Source organism: Tamandua tetradactyla, chromosome 1 (genome assembly GCF_023851605.1).
Source record: "Tamandua tetradactyla isolate mTamTet1 chromosome 1, mTamTet1.pri, whole genome shotgun sequence".
Lineage (NCBI taxonomy): Eukaryota > Metazoa > Chordata > Mammalia > Pilosa > Myrmecophagidae > Tamandua > Tamandua tetradactyla.
This window is the reverse complement of record NC_135327.1, coordinates 146,337,416-146,359,632: the sequence shown is the minus strand read 5'-3', so window position 1 is coordinate 146,359,632 and position 22,217 is coordinate 146,337,416. Positions and strand designations below refer to the sequence as shown.

The window sequence follows — 22,217 nt, the reverse complement described above, 5'->3', positions numbered from 1 at the left end:
TTCTCCCGTTGAATCAGCTTCCTATCACCTTTTTGACAGAGTGTTTTGAGGTACAGAAGCATTTGATTTTTGAGTAGTTCCCATTGATCTATTTTTTTTTTTCTTTTGTTGCTTGTGCTTTGGGTGTAAAGTTTAGGAAGCTACCTCCTATTACTAGGTCTTGAAGATGTTTCCCTACATTTTCTTCTAGAAGCTTTATGGAACTAATTCTTATATTTAGGTATTTGATCCACTTTGAGTTAATTTTGTGTAAGGTATAAAGTAAGGGTCCTCTTTCATTCTTTTGGCTATTGATATCCAGTGCTCCCATTCCCATTTATTGAAAAGACTATTTTGTCCCAGTTTAATGGATTTGAGGGCCTTGTGAAAAACTAGTTGACCATAGATTTGGTGGTCATTTTCTGTACTCTCTATTTGATTCCATGGTCAGTACTTCTAGCTTTGTGTTGGTACCATGATGTTTTGACTACTGTGGCCTTATAATAGGTTTTAAAGTCTGGGAGTGTTAATCCTCCCACTTCGTTTTTCATTTTTAGAATGCTTTTAGCTATTCAGGGTTTCTTTCCTTCCAGATGAATTTAGTAGTTAGCTTTAACAAATCTTTAAAGTAGGTTGTTGGAATTTTGATTGGTACTGTGTTGAATCTGTAGGTCAATTTGGGGAAAATTGACATCTTAACTATATTTTACCTTCCTATCCATGAGCAGGGAATGTCTTTCTATTCCTTTTAGCAATGTTTTGTAGTTTTCTGTGTACAAGTCCTTTACGTCTGTAGTTAAGTTCATTCCTCAGTACTTTATTCTTTTAGTTGCTATTTTGAATGGAATTTTTTCCTTAACTGACTCCTCATCTAGGTCATTGCTTGTGTTTAGAAGTGTTACTGATGTTCGCACATTGATTTTATATCCTTCCACCTTGTTAAATTTGTTTATTAGTTCAAGTAACTTTGCTGAGAATTTCTCAGGATCTTCCAAGTATATTGTCTTATCATCTGCAAATAATGAGAGTTTTACTTCTTCCTTTCCAGTTTGGATGCCTTTTATTTCTTGATCTTGCCTGATTGCTCTAGCTATAAATTCTAGCACAATGTTGAATAATAGTGATGACAGTGGGCATCCTTGTCTTGTACTTGATGTTAGTGGGGAGGTTTCAGTCGCTCTCTATTGAGTATGATGCTGGCTAGTGGTTTTTCATATAGTCCCCTTATCATATTGAGGTAGTTACCTTTGATTCCTATCTTTTGAGTGTTTTTATCCGAAAAGCATGTTGAATTTTGTCAAATGTTTTTCAGCATCAATTGGGATGATCATGTGGTTTTCCCCTTTTGATTTGTTAATGTGCTGTATTACATTAATTGATTTTCTCACATTGAACCATCCTTGCATTCCTGGTATAAACCTCATTTGGTTATGGTGTATAATTCTTTTAATGTGCTGTTGGATTCAATTTGCTAATATTTTATTGAGAATTTTTGCATCTATGTTCATTAGGGAGATTGGCCTGTAGTTTTCCTTTCTTATGGCGTCTTTACCTGGTTTTGGTATCAAAATGAAATTAACTTCATAAAATGAGTTAAGTAGAGTTCCTTTTTCCTTAATTTTTTGGAAAAGTTTGAGCAGTCTTGGTGTTAGTTCTTTCTGGAATGTTTGATAAAATTCCCCCGTGAAGTCATCTGACCCTGGGCTTTTCTTTGTAGGAAGATTTTTGATGACTGATTGAATCTCTTTACTTGTAATTGGTTTATTGAGATCTTCTATTTCTTCCTGAGTCAGTGTAGCTTGTTTGTATGTCTCCAGGAATTTGTCCCTTTCATCTAAGTTGTGTAGTTCGTTGGCGTATAGTTGTTCGTAATATCCTCTTATGATTTCTTTTATTTCTTCAGGGCCTGTGGTAGGAGAGTAGTCTGTTGACGTCTCCTACTGTTATTGTTAAAACATCTATCTCTCCCTTCAGTTTTGCCAGTGTCTGTCTCATGCACTTTGGAGCTCCTTGATTGGGAGCATAAACATTTATGATTGTTATATCTTCTTGGTGAATTGACCCTTTAATCAGTACATAGTGCCCTTCTTTGACTCTTATGATGTCTTTACATTTAAAGTCTATTTTGTCCAATATTAGTATAGCTATTCCTGCTTTCTTTTGGTTATAACTTGAGTGGAAAATCTTTTTCCATCCTTCCATTTTCAATCTGTTTGTATCCTTGTGTATAAGATGAGTCTCTTGTAAGCAGCTTATAGTTGGATTATGGTTCTTAATACAGTCTGCCAATCTGTATCTTTTAATTGGTAAGTTTAGTCCGCTAACATTCAAAGTTACTACTGAAAAGACATTTCTTGAATCCACCATCTTATCTTTTTTATTTTATTTGCCAGATCTAAATATTCTTTTCCCTCTTTCTCTTTTTATTATTTAAATTACCCTCAGTGGTATTCTTCAATTCCATGCCGTCCTCCAGAACTTCCTCTCCTGTCTGTTTTTTTTTCAGCCAGCAGAACTCCTTTTAGCATTTCTTATAGGATCAGTCTCTTTTGACAAATTGTTTCAGGACTTCTTCATCTGTGAAAACTTTTATCTCTCCCTCAGTGTTGAAGGACAGTTTTGCTGGTACAAAATTCTTGGCTGGAAGTCTTTCTCTTTCAGAATCTTGAATATATCATACCACTGCCTTCTCGCCTCCTGGGTGCTAGTTGAGTAGTCTGAACTCAGTCTTATTTGATTTCCTTTGTATGTAGTAGATTGTTTATCTCTTGTCACTTTCAGGATTTTTTGCTTTTCTTCAACATTTGACAGACTGATTAGAATATGTCTTGGGGAAGGCCTATTTGATTTTATTCTATTTGGGGTTTATGGAGTTTCTCTGAGTTGCATATTGGGAAGTTTTCCACCGTTATATCCTCAACTAATCTTCCTAGCCCTTTATATTCTTCTCTTCTCCTTCTTGGACATGAATGATTCTTATATTTGTGTACTTTATTTTGTCTGTCATTTCCCTGAGATCCAACTCAAATTTTCCATTTGTTTTGCCTTTTGCTGTTTTGATTGTTCAAAATCAAGATTGGACTAGACTTACCAATTAAAAGATACAGATTGGCAGACTGTATTAAGAACCATAATCCAACTATAAGCTGCTTACAAAAGACTCATCTTATACACAAGGATACAAACAGATTGAAAATGGAAGGATGGAAAAAGATTTTCCACTCAAGTTGTAACCAAAAGAAAGCAGGAGTAGCTATACTAATATTGGACAAAATAGACTTTAAATGTAGAGATATCATAAGAGACAAAGAAGGGCACTATGTACTGATTAAAGGGTCAATTCACCAAGAAGATATAACAATCATAAATGTTTATGCTCCCAATCAAGGAGCTCCAAAGTGCCCAGCTCTACTGGGCACAACAGTGCAGTGTTGTGTGTCTTGAGTATATTTTTGATTTGGTCTACAGCATCTTTAGTCTCTGTTGATAGCTGCTATTATTCTATTTATTGTTTCAAATTCTTCTTTATGCTCTTCTAGTTTCTTCTTGATCTCCTTCATGTCATTAACCATCAAATTTTTTTTATTTAATAGGGTTATATGAACATCTTTGATTAGTTGTTCCAAAGTCTGTGTCTCCTCTGGTGTTTTAATTTGTTCATTATGGTGAGATATATCTCTGTGCATCATGATATGCTTAGTGATATTCTGTTTTCTTTGCCCCATATAAATATCTTGATAGGTTTATTTTGGAAGTTGATTTCCTTCAGTAGTCTAAAGCTGTGTATTTGCAGCATGGAATTGGAGTAGGATGTAGGGCACCGGGCTGGACACAACAGTGCAGTGATGTGTTGCAATGCAGGTATAGGCACAGGTTGAGGATGCTACACTGGTGCCTTTGAGCATGGGAGGTGCAGGTTGCGGGAGGTGCGGCGTGGGAGCCAAGGATATGGGGTGCAGTTCACATATACCTTGGAATGCAGGAGCAGGATGCGGTGTGGGGGATATTGAGGTGGAGCATGGTGGGAGGTGGATGGGGAGACTGTGTGGATGCACAGGGGCTGGCGTGTGGATGTGGGGTTTGTGGGTATCAGTGTGTAAGGTAGGTGGCACAGAGGTTGGGGCACAGGGTGGCAGGTAGATTGTGGGTATTTCCTTATGCTGGGGGAAGGTTTCAGAGGGTCGTGGACATGAATGTAGGAGTATGTAGGGGTGGGCACACATCACCAGGGTTGCAGTATATGGGTTCCGCAGGCGGTGGGGAAGGGTCGCCATGGACGTGCATTGCCCTGGCGCAGGTACTCAGGTATGGAGGGGCTTGGAGCATGTGTGCACACGTGTGCAGGGTGAGGTCTTTGTAGCACAGATTTGCCCGTGAGCACCGGCAAGGTGTGGGAACAGGGCCCTTGTGCCAGGTGGTGGGGCAAGTGTGCGCTTTTGTGGGGCAGGGGGTTAGGGTGCAGAGGTCGAATGCATGGGTGCCCAGCCATGAGGATCTGGCTGTGCAGTTGTGGTGGTCTGGGCGGTTGGGCCCTGGTGTGTGCTGGTCTAGGATGAGAGTCCCTTGTATGCATTTGTGCAGAGCTTAGGGGCAGGCAGTGTAGAGTTTTCACCTGTGTGAGGTTGGGACATGTGTGGCTTGACTGCACAAGTTGGTGCTTGTGCAGAGCTGGGGGGGTGGGGATGTGACTGGCGGCCATATGAGCATGTGCTGATCAGTGTAAACTGATGTAAACATGCTCCAAGATGGGGTTGGTGGGGGTTGGGGTAGTTGTGCCTCTGTATGGACTAGGGATGGATGCAACCTGGGTATGAAGGTACGCGTTAACAGCCCTAATGTAATGGTGAGTGTGTACAGAGTGTAGAGAGGTGAAGGCCAGTCTTGGAAGGGGCAGGGCGAGACTGTTCTTGCACAGGAGAGGTGGGTTTGGCTGCGGTACTGTGCCCACATGTAGCTGGGGGTTTGGGGCGGGTACACGCTGTTGGGAGTGTTGGTGGGGCGGAGATGCTTGGAGTGTTGGGGTGCAGGTGACGGGGTTCAGGTACATGGGGTGTAGGATGTGGGGTGAGTCGCGGGTCATGGTGTTGCGCTGGTGAGGGTAACACGTTCAAGGTCTGTGGCTTGGCTTAATTCCTATTCCCTGTCTCCAGGTCTGTGCACTCCTGTGGACTCTGGGTTTCTGTTTCAAAAGGGGCAAATTAGGCTGTTTATACCAGCCCGGTGGTCAGTCTCGGGTTTTCTCCTCAATTGTTCAGTTTTTGCAACCAGGGTCTCCCTATGTGGTGTATGAGACCCTCCCAGGTCACTTACACCCGAAATTGCCTTGCCATCCCTTCTCTAGCTGTTCTTTGGAGCAGAGGTGAACTCGACCTATCCTATTATGCTGTCTTCCTGGAATTTCCCTGTGGTACAGCTTTTAAGATAGCTATTTCTGTGCAATTATTTCACCTCCAGGAGGATGCTTCTTTTTCTCTTTTCCTTCTCTGGGAATCTCGATCTGTTTTGTTCGTATTTATATAGAATTTTCTCTTATCTCCTATGATTTATTTAAATCCTCCCCCTCACTTAATGCCCACTTTCCTTTACACTTTTCAATTCTGGGGTCCTCCTATCCTGTAGCAGTTCAGTCCACCCCCCCTTTTTTTGTTCTTCTAGTTCCTTCCCCGTTTGGTGGTGTGCAGGGTACAGAAACTGGATTTAGAGTACCTTTTTTTTTTTTTCTGAAAACAAGTTTTATTTAAGAAGAGTTTAAATACCTTATATAACATTAAAATGAAGGTGGAAAAACAAAACAAAAACCAGTTTTACTCATCATGACATTAGGCAGCTGTTGCTAAGAAAATGCACTCTACCACTAGCTACATGACCAATACATCAGTTTGGAATTTGTTCACTTGTCGAAAGTTTCTCTCTTATAGAAGGTTGGCATCACATTCTGGTGGCTCTTTGCTTGGCCATCTCTTAGCTAGGATATTATATCCAGTCATAAAGAAGAAAATCCTTGGTGGCAAGCCAGATGTCCCATTACCTCACTAGAGGGTAGGAGGTCTCTCACCTGTTCAGCTTAGAGACACCAGCTCTCTCTTTTGCTACCAAAAGGCTTCCCTTCTTGTAGTACCACTGCTGTGTCTGTCTTACCCTGTCTTTTCTTAGCTTCACCCAAAGCTGATTAGGTGGTGACATTCTCTTGGGGCACAGACATCTGCAGATGGAGGGCTGTGGAGCTTCTCGTAAAACATAGTTGTCTGTGATCTTGGGGTTCTGGGTGTGGCTGAAATATCACTTTGTTGCTTTGTTTCAGGCTGGACACTGCCAGGCGCCTACTGCTTGATCTCTGTTTAAATGAGGGACTTTTAAGACAAGACAGCATGGCTCTTTTCAGTTTATTGCATGAAGGAGTTATACTAGTTAGTCAAGTTAAAAGCATACTGCAGGTGGTTACATTATACAACTGTGAGGTTTTTAAACTTGTGACAAGGGACTGAAGGGAAACTTTCTACTCATTTCAGGGAAATCCTTAAGCTTCAATGAGCCACAAGCACCTAAAACCTATGAACCTTCAGCTGTCACCTTAGCCATTCCAGTCTCTGCAAGGAACTGACATATGTTCTTGTGCTGGTGACCCTGTAGCTGAATCACTTCTCCATATTCTGGATGCTCTGTTACAGTACCATTACAGGTAGATTTCTTCTTAAACGCTGTTCTAGTTGCTAGTTGTGGAATGTTACATATATCAGAAACAGAATGGCTTTTAAAAGGGAGAATTTATTAAGTTGCAGATTTACAGTTCCAAGGCCGTGAAAATGTTCCAATTAAAGCAAGTCTATAAAAATGTCCAAATTAAGGCACCAACAAGAGATTACCTTCACATAAGAAAGGCTGATGAAATTCAGGGTTTCTTTCTTAACTTTAAAGGCACATGGCAAATATGGCAACTTCTGCTAGTTTTCTCTCCAGACTTCTTGTTTCAGGAAGCTCCTAGGGTGGTGGTGGTAGGGGGAGGATGGGCATTTACCTTCTTCATCTCCAAAGGTCTCTGGCTGCGTGGGCTATCTCGTGGTTCTAAAACTTTTACCAAATGTTTCCTATTTTAAAGAGTTCCAGTAAACTAATCAAAATCCATCTTGAATGGGTAGAGTCACATCTCCTTATAATCAAAGGTTAATAGCCACAATTGGGTGTGTCACATCTCTGTGGAGATAATCTAATCAAGTTTCTAACCTACAGTGCTGAATAAGAATTAAACGAAACTTCCTCTGCAAGATAGAGGAAGATTAAAACATGGCTTGTCTAGGGCACATAATGTTTTCAAACTGACACAAATACCTTCACAGTTTTTTTTTATTGTAATCATCAGCAATTCCCTGAGCAGTGGTAAGGGTCTTTCTTCTGTTTCTCTTTTAAATTCTTATATGGATATAATCCTGATTTGCAGCAGGAAGCAGGTCATCACCCTTACTTGCATCAGCAAAGGGGTCAAAAGAGTGGAAGTTCTGGTTAGCATACATAACGATATAGTTCCTTTTCCTCAGTGGAAACACCCTGTGGAGGGTGATGGCAGGAGAATGTGGGCAGGAAGCACAGATTCTCTTCCCTCCTTGGGAAGCAAGGAGGTTTGAGGGGGAGGCTGCTGAGTCCTTGGCACTAGGTCAGTGACTGGGGCCAGTAAGAGTACCTCTTGCCAACAGTTATGCTGTGATCTCTCCCTCTCTATCTCTCTCTCTCTCTTTTAATCCCCTATGGCTTTTTTTGTTTTAAGTATGACTTATTGGTCTGTATTCCACTCTTGATGTCTGCTAACTTGATCCCTGTGCCTGAACATGTGTGGGGTTCTAACTTGCTGTTGTGAGTACCTTTTTGTGATATCTGTATTATGGAGCCTAAGAAACTAAAACAGATTTTGGTACCAGAAGAGTGGGGTGCTGTTATTGTAAATACCGAAAATGTGGAGATGGCTTTTGAATTAGGTAATGGGTAGAGGCTGGAAGAATTGTGAGCTGTTTGATAGTAAAAATGGCTTTGAAGAGAATGTTTGGAGAAATATGGACACTAAAGGTACTTTCGGTGAGTATTTTGACAGAAATGATGAATGTGTCATTGGAAAATGGAGGAAAGGTGATTTTTTTTGACATGGCAGAGAACTCAGCAAAATTGACTTATATCTGATGGAAGGGAGAATTTGAGAGTGATGAAGTTGGATATTTAGTTGAGATTTTAAGCCAGTTTTGGAAAGTGCAACCTGTTTGCTCCTTGCAACTTATAGTAATATGTGAGAGGAATGCGAAAAGCTGAGAACTGAACGCCTGGGCACAAAGCAACCAGAAATTGATGATTTGGAAAATTGTGAGTTTGTGGAAGGTGAGTCCCCAGAGAATAGTGCTCCATGTGAGGGACATGGACCCTGTCAACCATTTTGGTGCAAGTCAGGATTCAAGATGTAGTTACCCAGGAGGGGTCTGGGGAAAGTTCTTATGTCTGATGGTTTGGACCCTTGTGTTCTATATATGAAACTGACAAGGTTTTCCTGAAATGGAAGCACTGCCAGCTTTGACTGAAAAGGACCAGAAAGGGAGAAATTGAAGGAAAAAAACACTTTAAAGGAGATCCATGAGAGCTGAGGTCTGGGCTGAAGACATCTTTCTGGGCAAAGACAGTAGAATCACCCATGTGTGTGGGAAGGATGAGTATGCCCTGGCACTTGGGAGCATGGTCTTTCTGCCCCTTTGTTCAGGAAGAATGTTATCTCCCCAGTTTTCTTAGATGCCTTTGGAATTGTGAAGAATCTAACCATTGCTGCAGTGTTTGGCAAGGTTGGCTCCTAAAGTCTGGTCAAACCCTGATGCTTGACAGGGAACCTAAAGCCTGTTTCCATCAGGACAGAACCGATGCTTGATGAGGTTGGAACTTTACCCCTGTATTTTGTGAGTACGTACCTCAGTTTTTAGGGAGAGCTTAGCTGCTGTACAAATATTCAGAAAGAGTGGGAGTGTTACTCCCATCAAGTCAAGAGGAGAAAATAGCATTTTATACATGACTTTCAGAGCTTGAAATCTAATTTTTGGAATTGTTTGAAACCGTGACCTCTGTTTTAAGTTTCTTGCTATGGGCATGGGAGTATTTATCCTACAACTGTCCCTGGTTTGTATATTGGAAGCAGATAACTTGTTCTCCAGGTTTCGTAGGTCCACAGATGGAGGGAAATTATTGGCCCAGTATAGACCATACATATAACTGATTTTGAAGAGACTTTGTTCTTAGTACTTTTACTGAAATGTCTTGAGGCTTTTGGGATATTGTGATGGAATGAATGTACTCCATGTAGAAATAATGTCTTTTATGGGTCCAAAGGGTGGATTGTGGTGGTTTGAAGCTGTGTGTACCCCAGAAGAACATGTTCTTAAATCTGATCCATTACTGTCAGTGTAGATCCATTGTAAGTAGATCTTTTGATGAGGCTACTTCAGTTAAGGTGTGACCCACCTCATTCAAAATAGGTCTTTTAAAATAATTATTTTTTATTTTTTGTCTTTTTCAAGATGAGTCTTAATCCTATTACTGCAGTCCTTTGTAAATAGAATGAATACAGAGAGAAAGCCATAGAAGCAAGAAACTGGAATCAATGAAATTGAAAGAGAAGGAAGATACCAGCAGATACTGTCATGTGCCTTACCATGTGGCACAGGAACCAAGGATTGCTGGCAATCTTTTGGGAAGAAGGCATCACTTTGATGATATCTTGGCTTGGACATTCTCAAGGCCTCAAATTGTATGCTGATAAATTTCATTGTTTAAAACAAACCCATTTCATGGTATCTGTTTTGAGCAGCCTAGAAAATTAAAACAGACTGTAACATAATTGCGATTTTTTTTCTAAATCTGCTGCTGCATGTGACTGAACAAATTTTACAGGGCATTGAATTTTTTCTATGTGGTTGTACATAAATATCTCCTGTAATTTTTTGACAAATATACCATGTGTTAAAAGTTTGGTTGTCTTAGTCTTTTTCATTTGGTGGAGAGGAGATACTTTTAGATTTTTTCAAGCATAAGTAAGAGTACATGGGCAGTAAGGATATACAGGAACCTGCCTTTATAGCCAGAAAGGTATCATGGAGCAGTGGAACATCATTTAGCTTGTTACAGCAACCTATCAGTTATCGTGTCCTACAGCTCAGTTCCTGAATCCGTGTAATAAGGCTTGTTACCACCTCAGCTTCTGTTCTTTCTTAAATGTACACTTCCCCAAGTAAAATAGTGATTCCCCCATTGCCAGTACTAGTTTTTGGCAGTCAGTGTGCTTCAGGATCTGATAGGTCACTTCACTGGTCAGACTTTGGATGGCTTTTTAAAAATTATTTGTTTTTAGAGCAATTAGACAAGAAAAAGAAATACAAGGCATCAAAATTGGAAAGGAAGAAGTAAAACTATCACTGTTTGCAGACGATATGATACTATACGTCGAAAACCCGGAAAAATCCACAACAAAACTACTAGAGCTAATAAATGAGTACAGCAAAGTAGCAGGTTACAAGATTAACATTCAAAAATCTGTAGCATTTCTATACACTAGTAATGAACAAGCTGAGGGGGAAATCAAGAAACGAATCCCATTTACAATTGCAACTAAAAGAATAAAATACCTAGGAATAAATTTAACTAAAGAGACAAAAAACCTATATAAAGAAAACTACAAAAAACTGCTAAAAGAAATCACAGAAGACCTAAATAGATGGAAGGGCATACCGTGTTCATGAATTGGAAGACTAAATATAGTTAAGATGTCAATCCTACCTAAATTGATCTACAGATTCAATGCAATATCAATCAAAATCCCAACAACTTATTTTTCAGAAATAGAAAAACCAATAAGCAAATTTATCTGGAAGGGCAGGGTGCCCCGAATTGCAAAAAACATCTTGAGGAAAAAAAACAAAGCTGGAGGTCTCGCGCTGCCGGACTTTAAGGCATATTATGAAGCCACAGTGGTCAAAACAGCATGGTATTGGCATAAAGATAGATATATCGACCAATGGAATCGAATAGAGTGCTCAGATATAGACCCTCTCATCTATGGACATTTGATCTTTGATAAGGCAGTCAAGCCAACTCACCTGGGACAGAACAGTCTCTTCAATAAATGGTGCCTAGAGAACTGGATATCCATATGCAAAAGAATGAAAGAAGACCCATATCTCACACCCTATACAAAAGTTAACTCAAAATGGATCAAAGATCTAAACATTAGGTCTAAGACCATAAAACAGTTAGAGGAAAATGTAGGGAGATATCTTATGAAACTTACAATTGGAGGCGGTTTTATGGACCTTAAACCTAAAGCAAGAGCACTGAAGAAGGAAATAAATAAATGGGAACTCCTCAAAATTAAACACTTTTGTGCATCAAAGAACTTCATCAAGAAAGTAGAAAGACAGCCTACACAATGGGAGGTAATATTTGGAAATGACATATCAGATAAAGGTCTAGTATCCAGAATTTATAAAGAGATTGTTCAACTCAACAACAAAAAGACAGCCAACCCAATTACAAAATGGGAAAAAGACTTGAACAGACACCTACCAGAAGAGGAAATGCGGATGGCCAAAAGGCACATGAAGAGATGCTCAATGTCCCTGGCCATTAGAGAAAAGCAAATCAAAACCACAATGAGATATCATCTCACCCCCACCAGAATGGCCATTATCAACAAAACAGAAAATGACAAGTGCTGGAGAGGATGCGGAGAAAGAGGCACACTTATCCACTGTTGGTGGGAATGTCAAAGGGTGCAACCACTGTGGAAGGCAGTTTGGCGGTTCCTCAAAAAGCTGAATATAGAATTGCCATACGACCCAGCAATACCATTGCTGGGTATCTACTCAAAGGACTTAAGGGCAAAGACACAAACGGACATTTGCACACCAATGTTTATAGCAGCGTTATTTACAATTGCAAAGAGATGGAAACAGCCAAAATGTCCATCAACAGAAGAATGACTAAAACTGTGGTATATACATACGATGGAATATTATGCAGCTTTAAGACAGGATAAACTTATGAAGCATGTAATAACATGGATGGACCTAGAGAACATTATGCTGAGTGAGTCTAGCCAAAAACTAAAGGACAAATACTGTATGGTCCTACCGATGTGAACCGACATTCGAGAATAAACTTGAAATATGTCATTGGTAACAGAGTCCAGCAGGAGTTAGAAACAGGGTAAGATAATGGTAATTGGAGCTGAAGAGATACAGACTGCGCAACAGGACTAGATGCAAAAACTCAAAAATGGACAGCACAATAATACCTAATTGTAAAGTAATCATGTTAAAACACTGAATGAAGCTGCATCTGAGCTATAGGTTTAATTTGTTTGTTTGTTTGTTTTTGTTTGTTTTTGCTATTATTATTACTTTTATTTCTTTTCTCTATATTAACATTCTATATCTTTGTCTGGTGTGTCGCTAGTTCTTCTTAACCGATGCAAATGCACTAAGAAACGATGATCATGCATCTTTGTGATGATGTTAAGAATTACTGATTGCATATGTAGAATGGTATGATTTCTAAATGTTGGGTTAATTTCTTTTTTTTTTCCGTTAATTAATAAAAAAATTATTTGTTTTTAATTTTTTAATAACTTTTTAAATGTATAATATATCAAATATACAAAGCAAAGAAATAAAAAAGCCATGGTTCCCAAAGGACCCCTCAATAAGTAGTTACAGTACAGATCCCAGAGTTTGTTGTGGGCTACCATACCCATTCTCTCAATTTTTTCCTTCTAGTTGCTCCAGAATATAGGAGGCTAGAAGGCATAAATTTTTTTTATCATCACAATTGACTTTTTTCTTTTTTATGAAAAATAACATATGTACAAAAAAGCAGTAAGTGTCAAAGCATAGCACCACAATTAGTTGCAGAACATATTTCAAAGTTTGACATGGGTTTTTACTTCTAGCTGCTGTGAGATATTGGAGACTAAAAGAAATACCAGTTTAATGATTCAGCAATCATACTCATTTGTTAAATCCTATCTTCTCTGTATAACTCCACCATCACCTTTGATCTTTCAGTCCTTCTCTTTAGGGGTGCTTTTCATGTTGGAAGTGTCTGTAAATGATTTGGGGATGGGAGAAAGAACTATCTGATGTTCTGGAGAGGTTGGGAGCTCCAGGTTTCAGGACTTATCTGATCCAGGGATCCATCTGGAGATTGTAGGTTTCTGAAAAGTTATTCTAGTGCGTGGAGCCCTTGTGGAATCTTATGTATTGCCCTAGGTGTTCTTTAGGATTGGCTGGAATGGTCCTGGTTGGGGTTTGGCAGGTTATGATAGGTAACAATGTCTAACTGAAGCTTGCATATGAGCAACCTCCACAGTAACCTCTCAACTACACGTGAACTCTCTCTGCCATTGACGCTTTATTAGTTACACTTCTTTTCCCCCTTTTGGTCAGGATGCATTTGTTGATCCCATGGTGCCAGGGCCGGATTCATTCCTGGTAGTCTCAGGCCACTAGGGAGACTTTCACCCTTGGGTGTCATGTCCCATGTAGGGTGGACGGCAGTGATTTTACTTGAAGAGTTTGGTTTAGGAAGAGTGAGGCCACGTCTGAGCAACAAAAAAGGTCTTCTAGAAGTAACTCTTAACCATGCCTATAGGTAGTCTAAGCTTCTCTGCTACCTACATAAGCTTCACATTAGTAAGCCTAGAATCAAGAGCATGGCCTGTTGATTTGGGTGTCCTTAAAGTTTGACACAGTGTCAAGGGATTCCCTGATGGTAATGTTTAATAGTTCTAGATTTTCCCTCCCATCCCTCATGGGACTTCGGCAGTACTTTTTGATTACCTGCTTAATATACTCTAAGATATATACAGGTATTATAGTAATCTATATAGGATCAAAGTTCTTTGTTCTTATTCTGGGCTCCCTGTGTTTCAATTGTTCAAATGTTATGAGGCATGACTGCTAGTCTAACTAGTAGCAATAAAATGAACAAACTTTAATTTCCTCCTTTTGAAAAATAAATGTATAATAGATGTGTGAAATCTCTTCTAGTGTGATAGTTTCTGTTACTTCATATTTTTATTTTGTGTGGTTATCTTGAGAGGTCAGAATTGTTCATGTTAAAATATATACTGTTTTTAATATTTATTATTATTAAAAGTTAGCCTTTTGTTTACTCTTTATAAAAAGTTTTACACTGTAGGGACAATTGTGTTTAATAACTGAAAAAGAAAGGAAAAAAGGGAGAGAAAAGAAAAGGTGCATTTTGGTATTTTTTATTTCTAATATTTAGTTTTTCCTTTTTTGATTCATCTTTAGTCTTAGGAAGATTGTCACTCTTCAACCTGTTTTAGACTGTAAAGGCTCTTTGCAAGGTTATTTATGTCTTAACTATTGTTATTAACATTTTATATAGCCATTTCCATTTTAAACTTTGGGGAAACCTTAGTGTTCCTGTTTAATTTCTCAGTTCTTTGGACACCCAGTTTCTTTAAATGTATGTGGTATAAGAAAGCAATAAAGAAATAGCTAGGAAGAGTATTTTTGCCTTAAATCTAAATTGCTATGATTGTAGCCCCAATTAGAAGAAAGTACTTTTATGCTTAAATCTTTTCTCCTTTCATTCTCTTCCCATAGTCTTCTTGTCCCAAGCAGAAGTTTCTGGCTTTATCTTTACAGATGATTACATGAGTTGAATTTTATTGTCATGCCAAGGATCATCTCTGTCTTATATCAGTTTACTGACATTTTTGCTTGTAAACTGCCTGAGTTTTTTAGAAAAAAATATTTTGAAGATCTTATATCCTGTATGTAGACATTTAAAATTTTAACGTTCAATTATGTAAGAAATTTTGAAGTTTTTAAAGTTCTGATCATATATATATATATATATATATATATATATATATATATTTTTTTTTTTTTTTTTTTTTTTTGCATGGGCAGGTACTGGGAAAGGAAACCGGGTCTCTGGCATGGTAGGCAAGAATTCTGCCACTAAGCTGCTGTTGTACTGCCTAATCATATTTTAAATGGAATAGCTTTATTGAAATATACTCACATTCTTTTATATTTTTATCTTTTTCACTTATTTTAACTTTTCATTATTACAGTTTCTAACTTTTGAAATCATTTAAGCTTTTATCTTTTTAATTAAAAGTTCTGAATTTTTAACTTTTAAATCATATAAGTAAGAAAATTTCAGAAAATATTGGAATAAAAGAGGGAAGAACTCACCCATAAACCCTTCTCTCATTTTTGTATATTTATGTTTTACATGTACATGATTTTTGTCATGTAATTTTGTAGGACCCTTTTTTAGTTTTTGGTTGATGTTGATATAAAAAATTTGAATCTATATTGGTATATGAAAACAAATGTATTTTAATGGTTTCATAATTATCCACTGAACAAGTGAATGTAATAGAAAGCAAGAAGAAGGAAGATGGCAATAGGCAACAGAACATAATTTGTGAACCTCCCCAAGCACTGGAAAAACTCTCAGATAGCAAAAGCAATAACCCGTGGTACTAGAAGTGATGTTTTGCTAGTTTTGGTCCTGCCTTTTTGTAGTATTGCAGCTTTTGTTTTTACTCTTGGAAAGCTAGTCTCCTTGTAAGAAGTCCCAGTATTTTTAAACTACAGTGCTTTGAGGAAGCATAAAATAGCCCTGTGAAGATGACAACTAGAGAAACACTAAGGTAGCAAACATATGGTTAAGGCCTACTTATATTGTCCAGACCAGCCTACTTGTGTGAATGCAATAGATTAAGTGACCCTGGTTACACCTTATGAAACAATTTAACCCTGCCTGTGCAGGTTTGAAAGGATGTATGTACCCTAGAAAAGCCATGTTTTAATCCTAATCCCATTGGTAAAGGCAGCCATTTCTTCTAATCCCTCTTCAGTACTGTATGTTTGAAACTGTAATTAGATCATCTCCTTGGAGATACGACTCAATCAGGAGTGGTTGTTAGGCTGGATTAACATTTGGGTGGATCTTGATTAGTTTACTGGAATCCTATAAAAGAAGAAACATTTTGGAGAATGGGGGAAAATCTGAGAGATCAGAGAACGCCACAGCACCACAAAGCAGAGTCTCCACAAGCCAGCGACTTTTGGAGATGAAGAAGGAAAATGTCTCTCGGGGAGCTGGAGAGAAAGCTAGCAGATGATGTCGTGCTCACCATGTGCCCTTCCAGTCAAGAGAGAAACCCTGACGATGTTTGCCATGTGCCTTTCCAGATGAGAGAGAAATTATGACCACGCTCACCATGTGAGTTTCCACTTGAGAGAGAAATGGTGAAATTCATCGGCCTTCTTGAACCTGAAATTGTGATGGATTCTTTCCCGGGATGCCTTAGATTGGGTATTTCTATAGACTTGTCTTAATTGGGACATTTCCACAGCCTAAAAACTGTTAACTTACAATTTATTAAATTCCCCCTTTTTAAAGCCTTTCCATTTCTAGTATATTGCTATCTGGCAGCTAGCAAACTAGAAAGATTTTGGTACTCAGAGTGGGGTACTATTGTGGTTTGCAAATACCGAACATGTTGGAACAGCTTTTTAAATGGATAAGGGGAAGATTTTGGAGGAGTTGTGAGGATCTTGATAGAGAAGGCCTGGAATGCTTTGAAGAGACTGTTGGTAGAAATGTGAACTTTAAAGATAGCTATCATGAAGCTCTAGACAGAAACAAGGCACATGTTATTGCAAACTGCAATGAAGGAGATCCTTGTTTTAAAATAGCAGATAATCTGGCAAAATTGACTAGTGGCTTTGGCTGGAAGACAGATTTTAAAAGCCATGAACTTGGATATTTAACAAAAGAGATTTCCAAATTAAATGTGGAAAGTGCAACCTGGTTTCTCCTTTCAGATTATAGCGAAATGCAACCGGAAAAAGATAAGCTGAGAACTGAGTTCTTGGGTACAAAGAAACCAGAAATTGATATTCTGGAACATTCTGGGCTTCCAGGAAGGAAGATCCCAGAGAGTGGTGCCCCACATGAGGATTTGGCCAAATATGAAACCAGTCATTCATTTGAGAGAAAGCCAGAATTGGACATGGAGTTATCCAGGAAGAATTTGTGGAAACTCATGTCTGATGGGTATCATCCAAGGCTACTGCATAGAAAGCCAACGAGAGTGCTGTGGGACCTGTATAAACAGAGCTGCTGCCAGTCTGGACTGGGGGACCCAGAGAAGGGACACATTGGAGAAAAAATAACTTCAGAGGCAAAGACATGGTGGCTGAGGTCTGAAGTCAAGAAGCCTAAGGCCAGGAGAGCGGACCCACCCAAGCCCATGGAGAGGATCAGTTTGCCCTGAAGGCAGAGGATGGGCCTTCCACCTCGTTACAGTGGAAGAGTCATTGCCACCTCAGGCCTTGGAGAGGGTGAGGCATGTTCCTTGGGGTTTGGGGAGAGCCTGGCTGCTACCACATAGAGGAGCATGTGTCCTGGAGATGTTAGAGAGCCCAGGTGCACCCCTGATGCTTGGAGAAGGTAGAGCCAAGAAAAACATGGTCTCCCTAGTGTCCCCCAAGGTTGCATTTGGAGAGAAGTAGACTTGGAAAGGGTGGGGCTGCTGCTTTCCAAAGCCCAGAAGATAAATAACTCTCAGACTTTGAAATCTAATGGACTTTGCCCTGCAGGTTTTTGAAGCTGTATGGGTCCAGTGACCCCTGTGTTCCTTCCTCCGTATGGAAATGGGTATATGTATCCTATGACTGTTCCTTCTCTGTATGTTGGCAGCAAATAACTTGTCTTGAGTTTTTACAGAGGATAGTTTTGCTTTAGAATAGACCATCGCCTGACTATCTAACTTTGATAGGAGTTTGTACTGTTTGTAACTTTGTATTTCATTTGTATTGCTACTGAAATGGTTTAAGGACTTCTGATATTGTGATGGAATTAATATATTTTGTATATGGAGAAAACATGTCTTTTTTTAGGGTCCAGAGGGTAGAAAATGCTAGTTTGAAAGGATGTATGTATCCTAGCAAAGCCATGTTTTGATCCTAATTCCATTTTGTAAAGGCAGCTGTTTCTTCTAATCCCTTTTTCAGTACTGTTATGTTTGAAACTGTAATTAGGTCATCGTCCTGGATATGTGACTCAATCAAGAGTGGTTGTTAAGCTGGATTAGGTAGAGATGTGTCTCCTTCCATTCGGGGGTCTTGATTAGTTTACTGGAATCCTATAAAAGAGGAAACATTTTGGAGAATGTGGGGGATTGTGAGAGGGCAGAACAAAGTAGCCGCAAGAAGCAGAGAGTCCACCAGCCAGTGACGTTTGAAGATTAAGAAGGAAAAAGCCTCCTGGAGAGCTTCATGAAACAGAAAGGCAGTAGAGAAAACCAGCAGATGATGCCATGTTCGCCACATGGCCTTCCAGCCGAGAAACCCTGACTGTTTGCCATGTGCCTTTCCACTTGAGAGAGAAACCCTGACTATGTTTTCCATGTGCCTTTCCACTTGAGAGAGAAACCCTGAACTTCATTGGCCTTTTTGAATCAAGGTATCTTCCCTGGATGCCTTAGATTGGACATTTCTATAGACTTGCTTTAATTGGGACATTTCCATGGCCTAAAAACTGTTAAATTGTAACTTATTAAATCCCCCTTTTTAAAAGCTGTTTCTGGTAGGTTGCATTCCAGCAGCTAGCAAACTAGAGTACTGCCTAAATTCATGAAGCACAGGATTGTAAAAAATAACAGATTGTTGTTTTAAGCCATTAAGTTTTGGGCTGCTTTATTATGCAGCAACTGATAATTATACACCAACCAAAATGATCTTCAAGTACAGAGACTGCCATCACCATACAAGAATGCAGTGAGTATTGTTCCCATGAATCTTTCCTTAATAATGTAATAGAGAATTTACTTCACATGAGCAAAATGACAAGAGAAACATCTGTGTACTGATTATTTTTGAACATCAAAATTGGAATTTGTTCTAGTTTGGTAGCTGCCGAAATGCAACACACCAGAGACGGATTGGTTTTTAATAAAAGGGGATTTATTTTGTTAGTTTTTCAGAGGAAAGGCATCTAACTTTCAACTGAGGTTTTTTCTTACTTGGGAAGGCACAGGATGGTCTCTGCTGGCCTTCTCTCCAGGTCTCTGGGTTCCAATAACTTTCCCCGGAGTGATTCCTTTCTGCATCGTCAAAGGCCTGGGCTGAGCTGCGAGCGGTGAGATGAGGTATGCCGAGGTGCTTTGACTGTGCTACTTCGTGCTTTCACATTTAAGCGCCAGCCAATTAAGTCAAACATCATTATTGTAGTAGGCACACCTCCTAGCCAACTGCAGATGTAATCAGCAACAGATGAGGTTCACGTACGTTGGCTCATGTCCACAGAAACAGAATTAGGTGCCTTCACCTGGCCAAGTTGACAAGTGAATCTAACTACCACAGAATTAAATGAAGGATTTAAATGAGAGTATGTTATAAAATGGCCATATGCTTTGAAGATAAAATATAATTCAATTGTGAAAATGGGACAGCCTGTGCAAAAAATATGTTTAAATATTTTCAGCAGTCATATTTTTGTTGTAGAGCTGGTTTTGTTATTAAATAACATTTTCTTTGTATTTTCCAGTAACACAAATGAATAATTGTCCATTATTCTAATTATGTTGCCGTATGTCCTTGAGGACCCAGATTTTCACTGTGGAGGAAATGATATACAGATATAAGATAGCAGTTTGTGCTCCTGAATTTTACTTGGAAATATTGGTGTGAACCTATGAGATATTCTAATTTTGTCTTAAGATAGCATATACATTATATGTGTATATGTATATGTATAATGTCACTCTCAGAGTGTTTTAGGTATATTGTAGAATAAAGGAAATGAATATTAGTATAATATTTTAGTCTTTAATGTTTCCTTGCTATATCTACTGAAAAGTCCCAGAAATAAGCAAACCTTTTTCCCGGAAATGCGGTCTTGAGATGACATTTCATTCTAAAAGAAACAAGGGCTTCTTTGAAAGATCTTTAATTCCAGATCTGGGGTATGAAATATATAGAAAGAACCTGGAACATTTTTATAGCAGATAGGAGGGAAACTAGCAGTGACTACTGGGGTCATGACAAGAGTACTCAGGAGCTGACTTGAAGAGGTTCTATGGTGAATAACCATTCCAGTTTTAACACTGAAAGTTCCATGTTCTGGGAAAATTCTCAGTCCTGGGAAATCTTCTTGATTCCCCTCAGAGGCTTCCACTGGTTAAAAATAGGACAGTATGAGTATCTGTAACGGTAAGTGGCAGCAGTGGATTAGCGAATGTCAAATGTATTTAAAATATGAGTTCATAAAGATACACACACAAAAAAAAAACAACCAAAAAAACAAAAAGCAAAAAGAACCTTAAGCCACTAATTGGTCATTTTTGGTGGGTATTAAAAAACCAAACCTTCATTTTGAAAACTCATAAACCAGGATGGGAATTGAGTATTTATTCTGACTATCCTGTATAAACTATACCACTGGATAAACAAATAGTAAGTGGGGTAAAGTTTCTTTTTTTTATTTCTTTATAGAGAATTTTAGATTCTAGTAAATAAAAAGATATGGAATAAAGAATTGGAGCATCACCATTTACAATGTTTAATATTTTAATGGATTTGACATTATCAGTGGTTGCTAATGACACAAAAAGAGAGAAAATCATTCATGTTATGAATGTACCACTGCCTGTGATATAATCTTGTCAGAGTTACCCAACCTGAATCTTATAAAGCTGTCTACATCTAACTACTAATGTACAGGAAATGCAGACAATGAAAGAACATGTTAAACTACAGTATGGGAATGTAGTCAGCAAAACCCAGGTTGTAGGAAGTTCTATAGGACAAATTTTCCAAAGGTTCAACAGATTCCAAGGGGGAAAAGAAAAGATGGTAAGGAAACTTACATTTTAAGAAAGGGCAAAATTAAACCAAAGCATTTAGGTATATACACTTAGGTAATAAAACCATAAGTATAAGGTAGAAAGTAATTAGTGTAAAAGATAAGATAGTGGTTCTTTTTGTTGGGATAGTGGTTGGAAAGAGGAAGGATGAAGGCAGGTACAGCATGCTGGGATTGTTAGGGAGTAAGTATATTGTGTCCTTTTGTGGTGGCTGACATAGTTCTGTCTCCTTCCGTAAGTGGTGTTTCCAAGGGTGTTAACCTTATAATCCACTTAACTATTTATGTATGCTGTTTTCTCCGTTTGTATTATATTTAACAATAAAGTCTAAAAAGTTAAGGGAAATAAATCGACTAGAGTGGAGGCAACTATATTGAGAAATGGTGAGAGTTGATGCTTTATAGATTAACTAAGACTTGTTAACTGAGAAATTTATTAAATGCAATTCTAAGAAGATTCAGTATAATCTGCTAGCAGAGAGTCATGGAAGTTTATTAAAAAGGGAGCTGGAGTGGTGAAAACGATCATTCTAAGAAGATAAATCTGGCAGGATGGATTTTAGTGAGAAGAGAAAAGAGACTAGAAAGCTAGCCAGGAGACACTGTTATAAGGTGAAGGTAATAATGATTTGGATTAGGGTGATGTTTGTACGTAAAATAATTAAGTGCTGTGTTATACAACAGAGGAATAGTCAGTAAGACATGCTGATGAATGAACTGTGTTTGGTAAAAATAGATATATTGCAAATAAACTCAAGATACCAAGTTTGAGGGCATACCCCTCTATTGGGTAGGTACTGGGTAATTCTGAAAGGATATTTCTGGGTAATTAGGCTAGAGTAAAATCTGGTATTTCCCCTCATGATGTATTTAGAATCCAGAGGAACAGTTGCTAGAGGGTTTCCATTCCAAATGGTTCATCAGAAATGCCAATTCTGACAAATGAGAAACTGATAACAGTGTTTGTTTCTGGTAAATGCATGGTTGGGACAGGCAGATGAAAGGGTGACTTTTCAGTGTTATTCCCATTTTATCTTTTGAATTTTGAATATGTGCTTGTATTACCTATTTAGAAAATAGATAGTGTTTATTTAAAAGATTGAAATGCCCAAATCTTCTTATTTCCAGGGGAAATTCCTACTTGGTTTCGTTTAATTATTTTAAATACCTTAGACTATTTTTGTTCAGTAAAGCAGACCTGAAAAGAGGTTTAACGCTGGTTTCCTTTGACTTCCATATGTTTTTAAGGATTGCATGTTTGATTGTAATGCTTAAGTTTGTGTGTGTGTGTGTTTGTGTGGAAGAAT

The 22,217-nt window shown here is 38.5% G+C and overlaps 1 protein-coding gene across 1 annotated transcript in view; it reads left to right on the top strand.

The window, feature by feature from the left end:
- Positions 1-22,217, top strand: part of COG5 (component of oligomeric golgi complex 5) — a 429,771-nt gene that overhangs the window by 39,251 nt on the left and 368,303 nt on the right. The gene's annotated exons all lie outside the window — the stretch shown is intronic.